This window comes from Etheostoma spectabile, chromosome 22, assembly GCF_008692095.1.
Source record: "Etheostoma spectabile isolate EspeVRDwgs_2016 chromosome 22, UIUC_Espe_1.0, whole genome shotgun sequence".
Classification (NCBI taxonomy): domain Eukaryota; kingdom Metazoa; phylum Chordata; class Actinopteri; order Perciformes; family Percidae; genus Etheostoma; species Etheostoma spectabile.
The window spans coordinates 12,840,251-12,852,152 of record NC_045754.1 but is presented as its reverse complement, the minus strand read 5'-3'; the positions used below and the strand labels follow the sequence as shown (position 1 = coordinate 12,852,152).

The 11,902-nt window shown below is 39.4% G+C and overlaps 1 long non-coding RNA gene across 2 annotated transcripts in view; it reads left to right on the top strand.

Moving 5' to 3' along the window:
• Window positions 1-80: 80 nt before the first annotated feature.
• LOC116672591 (uncharacterized) overlaps window positions 81-11,902 on the top strand; it is a 24,940-nt gene continuing 13,118 nt past the window's right edge. Inside the window, exons 1-3 of one of the 2 annotated variants that reach the window (XR_004327595.1) lie at window positions 81-291; window positions 2,177-2,349; window positions 6,090-6,140. This is a non-coding gene — a long non-coding RNA (uncharacterized LOC116672591). Of the gene's footprint in view, window positions 292-2,176; window positions 2,365-6,089; window positions 6,141-11,902 lie in introns of both variants that reach the window. The other variant, XR_004327594.1, reaches the window with a different exon arrangement.

Below are 11,902 nucleotides of genomic sequence, written 5' to 3'. Positions count from 1 at the left end.
CCCGCCCCCCGCTGCTACCGCCTGCTCTTGTCCACTTTACAAGCGAGGCGCAGTTCATCTCGAACGAGCCTATTGGCTGGCAGTGGGTGGGGCTTGTCAATTAACTCTCAGGTGTGCAAACGCAGAGCAATGTTGGGAGGACATTTTGAACTGCTTTGGATTGAATTTTGGAGCCGCTACCCTTCTGTCCTTGGACATGTTCAGCTTGATTTATAGCGACCTATTTCAATATAAAGGAGCAGTCTCAGACATTACGCCGACTGCTTGAACCTGTACAAACTCCAACTTCAGGTACAACTACCAACTGCCCTGTCTCTCTTTCTAACCTCCATTGTAAACACACCCTCTATGTTTCACAACACACTGAAAACAGATAAAGTAGATTGCCTGACATGTTACTGCAACCTTAAATGATGTAAGAAAACAGACAGTTAGTTTAGAGTCATCTAATGTAGTGAACTTTTTGGCTGCTGATTTCAAGACCACATTTTCAGCTTTTCTGCAGAATGAGCATTGGTGATGCTAGATGGATGATAGATGTTCCATCAGCTAGACATGCAACTATTCATCACTGCTAGTAATAATCTGATGCTTTCTTAATTACTTTAAAAACACTGAAAAATCGCTTTTTACTTAATGTGAGATATTTAGAAACATTCATTTCCAATTACATAAATACAAATCCAGATGTTTTTTAATCAAATGAATTAATCAAAATACTGTAGTCTCAAATATATTAACTGTATATTAGTTTTTAAATGTCATTTCCCACTATATAAAAAAGAAAGCCCTTGTTTTGTTGCCAAGCATTTTAATACCAATGTCGGCAACAATGGCAATAATTGGTGGTTTACATAACATAACCCACTCACCTCATAGTTTCAACTATGAAACTTGTGTGGAGTTTCATTGTAACTGAATAGCCTGATGGTGGTATTGTTCATTTGGGATAATGGTAATCACAGACACACTTTCTAGAGAAAAAACTAGTAAGGCCATCGGTGTGTTCTGTAAATTGTTCCGGGTAATACAATCTTTTCTAATGGTTCCTCCTTGAAACATTGCACTAGCAAGAACAAGCTTCCAACAAGTCACCCCTGCGTGTGCAAAATCTTGCAGTTCTGCAGCTTATATGCGCTAACTAGAAGTATTTACTTAACAGCATAGCATAGGGGTTTTCTTTTATTGCAGATAAGATTGGTACATCATAAAGTGCTGAAAGTGATATAGAGACTATGTTTGGGTAGGATGACAATGACATGATGCAGCGTTTGGTTTGTTTGGCCTTGTTATAATGCTCTAGTTGGTTACAATGTTCTGAAGAGAACAAATGTGATGACAAGTTTAGACCCGGTTGACCCTCAGAACCAAATGTTACCTTAAAGACCTAATGAAGAAAATGTGAAAAAGGGCAATTGTGTTGATCCTAAGTGGAAATTTTGGCTTTGGGGTCTAATCACACTGATTCATGAGTGAGCTCACACAGTTCCCATTGCTTTGTCAGATGAGCATTTTAATTTGAGCCTTACCTGATGGATTCTGGTAATTTATGCTGATTAGAAATAAAGCATCATACTTTCCTTTATCTCCCCCCACCTATCTGAAGAGAAGAAGAGTTTTCCAGAAGGGTATAAGGAGAGCGGTTGATTAGTTGTAATGTGACCGTAGTACCCCACAGGCTGAAATTTATGTCCTCCATTTGAACTGTGTCTGCGTGTGCTGTATACATCAGGTTTGTTAATGAAATTTGTCGCCAGGAGGGAGTCGGTGGCTGCGGTCGTTCAGCACCTTGACACATAATTGTGTAAAATCTAACCTTTCAAACTTCAAGTCAGCACTACTTTAATTGTAATATTATTATTCCCCCCATCCAAACATAATGCAGTCAGTGTCTTTATGGGTTATTGCTCAGACTGTTGATAAAACTATGATTTTAATTATCATTAATATTGTCTCCTCTGTTGCTGTAAATGTTACACAAGCATTGATGGAAAAAAAACCAATTTGGGTCACGTCAGCAGTGTCAGCATGCAGTAACACTTCTATACCTGCTGTGGATGAGTGGCAAAGTAAGTTCAGTGCTGTGCTGCAGTAGCATGTGGAGCTGTGTATGCTGCTGTCCTCTCCGTCTTGTCTGTGATGACTGACAGGTGTCAGGCTTGCCATTGCTTCCCAGGTTGCTGTGGGTGAGATGGAGGCGGTGGAGGACAGGGACGGCGAGAGATTCTGTCATTTCATTCAGGCATTTCTCTTTCTGACACGCATCCTCACCCTCGTATTGTCGATCAGCATCAGCAGATGACTGACAAAGGAACTGCTCAGCTACAGACATGTCCACATCAAGACCGCGTGTGTCTTTGTACTGTATGTATGTGAATAGCTTACGCAAGTGTTCGAACATGAGATAATGCCATGCTACTGTTTTGCGAGATCAGCATATTCTCACAGCGATGATCAGATGTTGCAGTGTTAGCATACAACCCTGCACAACTGAGCCTCCTCACTGCCCTCTGCCCTTTACACACACTGACTGACTCAACTCTGGCCATCAAAATGCTGACTACTTTCCAAAAACTTGATTTCACAAATGGAAAAGCAGCATCTGCTTTCCTGCAGCTTCACATATGTTGGCCATAGCTGCCCAAATGAACTGAAGCAGGTAAGAAGGGTAGGGGGTTGGCCCCTGGGGACCTTGAACAGAGGGCCTGTCCCTGGGGAATCTGTTGGGCCACTCTGCAGTGACGGCCACGCTGTCCCAAGCCAGATGAATCTGCATATGAAATGAGGCCACAGAGAGCTGGGGACCATGAACATGGAGGACAGTAGAGGATGTACATCTGTTGTATGCTAGTTAGAATAAGGGATTTTAGTTAATTGTTGCAGCATAGGGGTTTACTCAAGATGAGGATAAGATAAATGAAAAAGAGAAGAATATTTGTTACCATTGCCAGACCTTTTTAAAACTGATATTTAGATGATTTTGGCATTTTAGGCCTTTTATTTGAAAGGACAACTGAAGACATAAAAGGGGAGAGATACGGGGGAATGACATGTAGCAAAGTGCCGTAGCTCGGAGTTGAACCCTCGCCCGCTGCGTCAGGAAGTAAACCTCTATGTATGGGGGCCTGCCATACCAACTGAGCTATCTGGGCGCCCATCTTTTAATATTTTTAAGGAAAAGGATTCTTTTTATTTACAAAACTCAGCAAAAAGGTGATTTGCTGAGACAGGAAGCTATGGATCATAGTTTTTATGGCCTGTCAACAAGGTTGTATTTTCTTTGTTTTGTCAGTTTGCATATCTTAAAATCTTATCTCGCTGAATGTTGGTGTCAACATTTTTTTGCTAAAAAAAAAATAGAATCCAGGAGCTAGTTTAAGGGATTTCCTGACATTTATAAAAATGCAGCATTTTAAAACAATCATATTTTGTTCTTGTAAATTACTGCACTCAGGAAAATAGGAAACGGTTTTCCTTGAGAGGTAAGAAAACGTTTCTAAAACTTAGCAGCCATGATAGTTAACAAGTGCTTTTGTAGTTTATAATGATGTCGGCAAGGTAATATAAATCTTTTTCTTTTTTGAAACGGACAGAAAGCAAAAGTGCAAAACATTGGTCTAGATGACAACATACCAAAAAGTACACTACATATACCAAAGATGGCACAGTGTACCTTTTCCATAATCCTTCCTTACGATCAAACGTTTCACACCAAAACAAAGAGAGGAAACACGGGAAGGAGGGAGACATAAAAAAACACAACAGAACAATTGATCTCTAGACTAACTCATTTGTCCTGTCTTTTTCTTTTGTGTGTGTGTGTGTGTCTGTGTCTGTGTGTCTGTGTGTGTGTGTTGATCTTAATTGAAGGTAAAAGGAAAAAAGGGGAACGTGGTAGATTGAATGCGTTTTGTAAGTTGTAAAAAGGTAACAAGCCAACCTCGCTAAACATGTCTTAAACCCCGCTCTGTTCCCAGCTGTTAAAGGCCTCTCACCAGTCAGGATTGGTGTATTATTGAATGATGGAGACAAAGTTTGCCAGTTACAAGCCATATGGAAATATGTTTCAACCAATGTCCAAGTTTTGATAAAATGAGAGATAACGGGGCCAAAGCGCAGCTGGTAGGGCTGTAACGATATGGAAAATAAAACTGAAATCGCGACACTCAGCTCCACGAACCTGTGTCGCGGTGGGAGAAGGCAGAATCACGACACACCCCTTCCAACTCCTAGAGTTATCCTTCTGGTCCAGATCCAATGCTACCACATCTTTAAATTACTATTTAAGTACTGTTAGCCATTGTGGTGCCTTATTCCTGTTTTTGGCTGGTAACTTTTAGCTAACTGTAAAGACGGCTAAAAGCGGAAGGGGGGGCACCGGTAAAGCTAACGGAGGCGAAACGTTACGAATGGCCGCTGTTCTGACTACGGTTCAGTAAACTGCCATTAGCGTCCATAGCACTGAAGTTAAGTGCTGACCAGGATGGCTGCTAGCTGGCTGAGGGCTGACTGTGTATGCAGGAAAGATTACTTTTTTAATGTTGGTTTTGAGTGGCATGCATCCCCACTGACCTGGAAAGTGTTTGAAATAGTAACGTTAATACAGCGTGTCGGGAATACACACAGTCTCCTGCAGCGGGGTGTCAGAGGCAGAGGGTCCGTCACTGCAGTGTTTGCTAACATTAGCTTCTTGTCTCATCTGGGGTCTGATTAAAAAGTCAGTGTGCCCAACAATATTTTCCGATATACTGTAGCTGAGTGCGGTTTTCTTGTTCCTGTTGTTCAGCCTCAGAGCGGAGAAAGCGGCTGACCATTTCAGTGAGATCAGTAGAGCAAACTGCTTTACATTCTGCTTTAAAGTCAGACACAGGGCAGCAAAAAAGAACAGCAGCCCAAAGTTACCTGTTTGCAACAGCAACTGGTTCCACACTAAATAAACTTCAAAATAAACACATTCCTCGTCTATAAAAACAGGAAACAAAAATCACAAAATGGCTGTCAAGAATACTTGAGTTTTGCCCGGCTTGGCTCATATACTTAGTGGTTCTTGCCTCGACGCAGAGGTCGAGGGTTCGAGTCCAACCTGTGACAACTTCCTGCATGTCTTCCCACTCTCACTCTCCCCCTTTCTCAGCTAGCTGTCCTATCCATTAAAGGTGAGAAATCCCCAAAAAGATAAGCCAGTTTGATAGGGGAGGGGTTGACCTCTTCTTCAGAAAATATTGTTTTTTGTTGTTTTCTAGCTGTATGGCATAATAATTTAAGAAGCAGAGAAAAATGGATGCTGCTCGGATACAGTTAGTGCAAGGAAAGCGATAGAGGTTAATGACAGTGACGTGTTAAAACTGTATAATTAACAACTTTGGTGGACTGCTGTTGTTAGCCTGCTAGTCATACAAGTGCTTGCAGTCTGTTTACATCCCACTCTATTTCCTGTCCTCTTCTGCTATTTTGGTCTGACTGCAACTTAATGCTGTGTCCACACCATGCCCACACCTTGGATCTTACTCCCTGAGGTGTTTTAGGCGTAGTCATGTTATCTTCCTTTTTTTTTTCCCATTTACCCTCCTCCCCCGCCTCTGCTCTCACTCTCCTGGCGGCATTACTGGTGATCACAGCGTGACAGACTCTCCTTGGGGAGCCAGGAGCACCGTTTACAAGTCTTTTGGTGTCAATGCCTCCTGTCTGCTCCAATTTCCACCTCACTAGTGTGTCTCCCGCACTTCTATGCACATCTATAATACATAGGGGAAGATGGGTCAGAGTGAATGTTGGCAGAATGATACACTGGTAACTGTTAATGTGAGTCATCCTCTGTTTACACACACACACAGAATTATTAGTAGTTGGTAAAATCATTACCACTATCCACCTGTAGGCAACCCAGAGTAGAAATTGTGTAATGATTGCTAATTGCCTTGTTAGTATGAAAACAAAGCAGGCTTTTTTATTGTGCTGAAGGGCTAAATTACCAGGAAACAAACAAATGGTGGGGAACATGTGAATAAGGATGTTTTTACATGAGCATCTGTGGATACAGCTGCCGCTTGCTCTGACCATCCTGCCTTTTTCCTCTCTCTTTTTCTCAGGCTCAAACAAACAAAACCAAACAAGACAGCAGCCTCATGTGCCTGTTTTGGGTAAGTGTTATAATCTACAGGCCCAGTTGTTTATGACATCAGCTCATGTCTTGTTTTTGCAAGAGAGCCACATCTACATCTCTTTAAAAAGTCTGTCCTTTTTATGTTTTTTATTTGTGGAACTCTGAAACAATGAATCAGCACTTCTATGCAGGAAAAATCGTGTGGCAGATTGAAGTTACCACCAGCGTATCCTCTGGTAATGATGGTAACAAATGACACTCCTGCACTGTAAAAACTGGGACTGGTGTAAATTAATATTTAGTAATCAAACATTAGTAACATATACATAATAAAAAAGACTATTCATAGTTTGGAATCACATTGAGCTGCATTCAACAAATTTTAGGTATTTACTAATTACATTTTACTCAGTTCTGTTTGAATAAAATCACCTGTGAATCCTTAAGTAGATTTTAATTATATTTTATCAGGAAAGTCAAAGATGCGGAAAATTAATACATTTAACTCATTGGGAGGTCTTTGGATTTAATCCCCAAAGACTTCCGCTCCAGCTATTTTCAGCCACATGGACATCGGCATCCATTTCAGCTACTGCCATTTTCTCAAAGGTAAGACTTGTTCAATTATTGCATTTTACAACGAGTTGCTGTAACAGTCCAGTTGAACATTGTTTTGCATTGCTGCATGTTACTCAACAGTCCAACTTTACTGGTTGAAAGGAAAAATAAAGATATATTAGCCTAACGTTACAGTGATTCTGACTAATGACTAAACGCGTGGCAATGACTGAAAAAGTAGTCGGTTAAATATCACAATTTCAAGTGAATTTTCCAAGTATAACGTTAAAGATAATGGTCTTTAAGATACAAGGTAACGTAATCTACTTGTGCCAATTTTCTTAGCATTGGCCTGGCCTCCACCCCTTCTCTGCCCTAACAAGCTAAATTAGCTAACGTCTATCTGGTACCATGTTTGCTTGCGCTCTGGAGGGTGGTCCATGTTAAGTAATGTTAGCCGAGCAGTTTCATGTCTCAGTTCACTGTAACATACAATGATGAGCCAACGGGAGATGGCATAAACTTTTTCAGTCTGTCTGGAGTATGCAGTCAACTTAGTCAAGCTGCGTCTGAGGTCAGTAAATCAGAGCAAGGTGCCGGATTTGCGGTGCCATAGAGGTTTTGTCCGTCTGTTTGCAACAGCAGACTTAACACAATAGCATGTCATTCTCCGTATATTAAAATTGTGTCAACAACGTGTCTCCAAAAAAACAAGGAAATCACTAATTTAGGCAATGACCCTTCTTTGTGTTTGTTTTTATTATGATATGGATCCCCCTGGGTCTGAAAAAAAATGTAAAGACCGTAATTCACACGAAAAAAGGATATGTACATTTATCAATCATTTGTAAATTATTTGCCCGATAATTTTTCAACCACTTATGGGTGGAAGTGAAGGTCAACCTTGTAGGCTTAAAAGACAAATAATAAAAACGTCACATCACTGGATATTAGTAATGTTTTTGTCAGGTTCTCTCTTCATTCTTATTTGCATACTACATGTTTCAGTGTTCCATCCATCTTTGACCGCTTATCCGGTATCGGGTCGCGGGGGCAGCAGCTCCAGTAGGGGACCCCAAACTTCCCCTTTCAGTGTTCCCAAGCTTTAATAATTACTGTTGCAAACCACAGTTTTTATGATTTGCCATATTGTATGGTAGTAGGCTAAATGTCCTGTAAGTGTATCTGCCTAGTGTCACTGTTTGTCAGAGGCTACTGTGTTATTTAATGCAGTTTGGTAGGCCTACTTACTGGAAGTATAGTTCATTATATAGGTAGGTGTTATCATGGTGTGGTGGTCAGTCACAGACTAACTACTTTTATTGGAATAGCGTCTGTTTATTCTGGTGGCAAACACCAGGCTCTTAATTACATTTTATTGTTAAATCTAGTGTAATTTTTAAGTTTTTGCTTGCTAGTGAACTTTTATCTTTTCATATTCTTGCAATCAGGCAGAGATGGAGGCAAAGCTCAGAGTAATACTTAGTGACCGAGTTGAGAAGTTGGTCCTTCCATCAGGAATCCCACCCACTGTGGAGGAGCTACAAACTGTTGGTAAGGAGACCTTTGGAATTTCTGAGGAGTTACAATCTTCAGTATTTGGACTCAGAATTTGAAGATTACTTTACTCTTCATAAAAGTGATCAAATTAAACAAAAAGACACATAAAGATTCTTCTATACTGATCCAATTATCTTAACTTGCTTCCACTTGATGAAAGTTTGGGCAGTTCCTTTGATCAACAGCAACAGACTGTGACTCTGATCTTCTGCAGAGTCTTCTGCTGGAAGTCTTCATCACAGGACACCATTATCTGCCTAGGCGAAATACTACAGAACGATGTCAGCAAAGGCCAAAGCAGTTCCCCATTCCAGGGTTTGCGTACGAAAACTGAGATGTACTTGAAAGAGCCACTGAAGACAACAAAAGAATAGAACACTCGAGGCTTCTGAACATCTTCCACTCCAAAGGTGGAACCATGGGGTCCAGGTTGCAGGCATCCTACTCAAGGTACCCTTAAATAATTATTATGTTTGTAGATTATTTTTGTAATCAAACTGCTGGAATATATGAATTATTCCCTTAAATCTACAGGAGGCATGTTAGCTTGTGTTTCTCTCAGATAAAAGGAATGAAATAATAGCTAACATTTAAAAAAATTGTTAGTGTACACTCATTAGTCACTTATTATATACATAATTATTCAAGTTTATATAATTTTTGTTGACATGGTCAGAAAGTGTAATTGTATGTTTATGTTGAGGTCATAGCTAAAAGCATTGCATACTGGATGGCGTTGTACTGAAGTTGTTTGTACTTCTTTGTACTGCATTTACATACATGTGGGGTTGGAATTAGTAAAACCTACGAGTTATTGTCATGATGATAATAATAAGACTCAAAACATTTGTTTATAACACCTCTGACCATGTCAACAAACACTAAACATTATAGCCATATAAGGAAACATTATGGGAACAATTGTATTGAACTGCATTAAATTGTACAAATGCATGAATTTAAAGTGACCACTGGTATACATTTCACTCTAACTAACTAATGGCACATATTGGACTTGCAAAATAGTGCTTGGAAATATTGATTCGTTCCACAAAGTGCACAGACAAGGTCTGGGAAGAGTTTAATTTCTGTGGCAATTGAATGATTTGATTTGCAAAATTCTGCCATTATCTCAAATTTTTCTACGTAACTGAAGTGCATCATGTGCAACAGCCATGATAGCCCCAGGTTTGAAAACAATCTGGGAGTTGTTCAATTAGAACTTTCTCCTTCAACGATACGGTCTGACATAGCCAATGTTCTTGCTTGTTCAGGACGCTGATGAAGACGGTGTGTCGACAACATCTAAAATCTACAACATCAAGACTACTACGCCAGAGGGTCCTGATGGCATTGGTTCTCACTGCTCCACTGAAGGCCTGCTCTTTTGTCATTGGCTTTGCATTGAATCTTGCCTATCCCAAGGAGCTCAGGTACATGCTTGAAGTCTTCCAGAAACTCCTCCTTGAGCTGGATTGTTTAAAGTTGTCACCAAAAGTGAACAGCCTCAAGAATAAGCTACTAGCTTAAGAAAAGGGACCCTGGCAGAATGAAAGGGAACAGTTAGGTCCCTGTCAAAACTGTCACGTGGTTCCCCACTCAATGTGGAGGAACTGCAAACGTTTACTTAAGGAGATCTTTGGAATTTGAAGATTACTTTACTCTTCATAAAAGTGACCAAATTAAACATGAAGACACCATAAAAATTGTGTACTCTGCCCTGATTGTTCTATACTTGCTTCCACTTGATGAAAGTTTGGACATTTTCTTTTTCCACTGTTAAGTAACTGAAAAATATTGATTTTCAGTGCAAAATTTTTAGAAATATCAAACCAGCCATACTTATTTTACGGGACTGGCATTGTGTTTTATTGTGTTATATTATTTTGCCATAGGCAGCTGTTACTGTACATTGTGATGCCTCTGTGTACACCAGGGATGCAAATTTGACTTGTGTTAATTGAGGAATTTGAAGAAATTGTTGTGATTGTTTAAGTGAGTCATATTTTAGCAAAAAGTAAAGCAGTAAGGCTAAGGGAATTACTTGACCTTATCCCAGACTCCATGTGATATTAATTATTACTTTTAGCTGTTAGAAAAAGTTAACGGCCCTGACAATTTCAATTGCCACATCAAAGAAAATGTAAGATTAATTGAAATGCACTAACAAGACTTAACCTTAAATCACATAAAAAAAACACTGTGGATAATTGATGTAGCAGAAATGAAACCCCATTGAATGATTAAACCTTTATTAACAAGAATTCCAAATGCCATTATATTGTGTCCCTACTGTACACAATACATGGTTTCTGTTTATAGCCCTCTCGTGTTTTATGTGTATTTGGCATCTTGCACTAAACAAAATGTTAGATAAACCTGTTTTGAAAGAAATTGAACAATGTTTACCGCTGTTCTTATTATGCATCATGATTTATTAACCAAATTAAGTTACCTTAAGGCACCAAGAAGGCCTGATATTGATATATATACATAGAAGAATTATGGCAACAAAGTGACATTCAATATAATTGAATAGATTTAAAGCCAATTTAAACCAATTAAAACTTAAATTTAAACAATTAATTTAGGTAAGGATAAATAAGAAACGCAGTGTGAATGTGTTGAATTAGGCAACAATGTGGTAAAATATTAGTTAATGTAATTTATTTTATATTAGTGAATACAGCTTATTTTTACCCAGATATTTAGTAAATCTAAAGCAATTTCTTCAATATATTTAGTAAATCTAAAGCAATTTCTTCAATATATTTAGTAAATCTAAATGACTTTTGCTCAGATACTTAATAAACCTAAATTAATTTTTCTTGTGAAACTAATTGGATTTACTGAAAAATATTTGGCTATATAATTTATCATTTTGCATGCTATTACTAAATCCAACACAATTAAAGTTTTGCTTTTGTACTCATGTACTCAATTTTTTTTAATTAAATTTAGTTAATTTTTTCAATACTTTTTAATCAAAATTGTAGAAATTAAAATCTATTCAATTATATTACGTGTCACTTTGTTGCCATAATTTTTTTAAGTAACCAATGGTCACATTTTTTACGGTGTGGGCATTCTACAGTGGAGCAGAACTTTAGCATAAGCTGTCATGATGGTGATGAAACACACACTTGCCTCCATGGTCTATCTTTTACTCTGTCTCTCCTCGCGTCTCCCTCTCTGTCCCCAGAGAAATGTGTTTACCTCGGCAGTCACCTGCCACTACGAGGGCTAGAATGAGATTCAGTAGCCTTTTGTCCCAATCAGCTTTTCCTATCAGGCTAAATGCTCTCTGGAGACAGGGCTTATTACATGACACGATCCTCAGAGTAGATAAATGGTCCTTCATGTCACAAGCTGGACCCCACTCGTGGGGGGGTAGATGGGGGCGAAGAGACAGACAGCTTGGGGCCCAAGAGATGAAAGGAGCCCACAGCCTTACTGACGTTTTAATCAAAAACAGTTAGCACTAAATCAGTCTGTTTGCAGGCAAAGATGCAGGGAGGCTTTTCAATGGTGCCTATTGAAAATATGCAAGGATTGAAATGCAGACCTTGCTGACATACAATTTACCTGCTGTCAGTCTCTGTGGGCCTGTTTTATCATGAGTGCTTGTTGTGATGCCCCCCACCACTAAAGCATGGCACGCACGCACGCACGCACGCACGC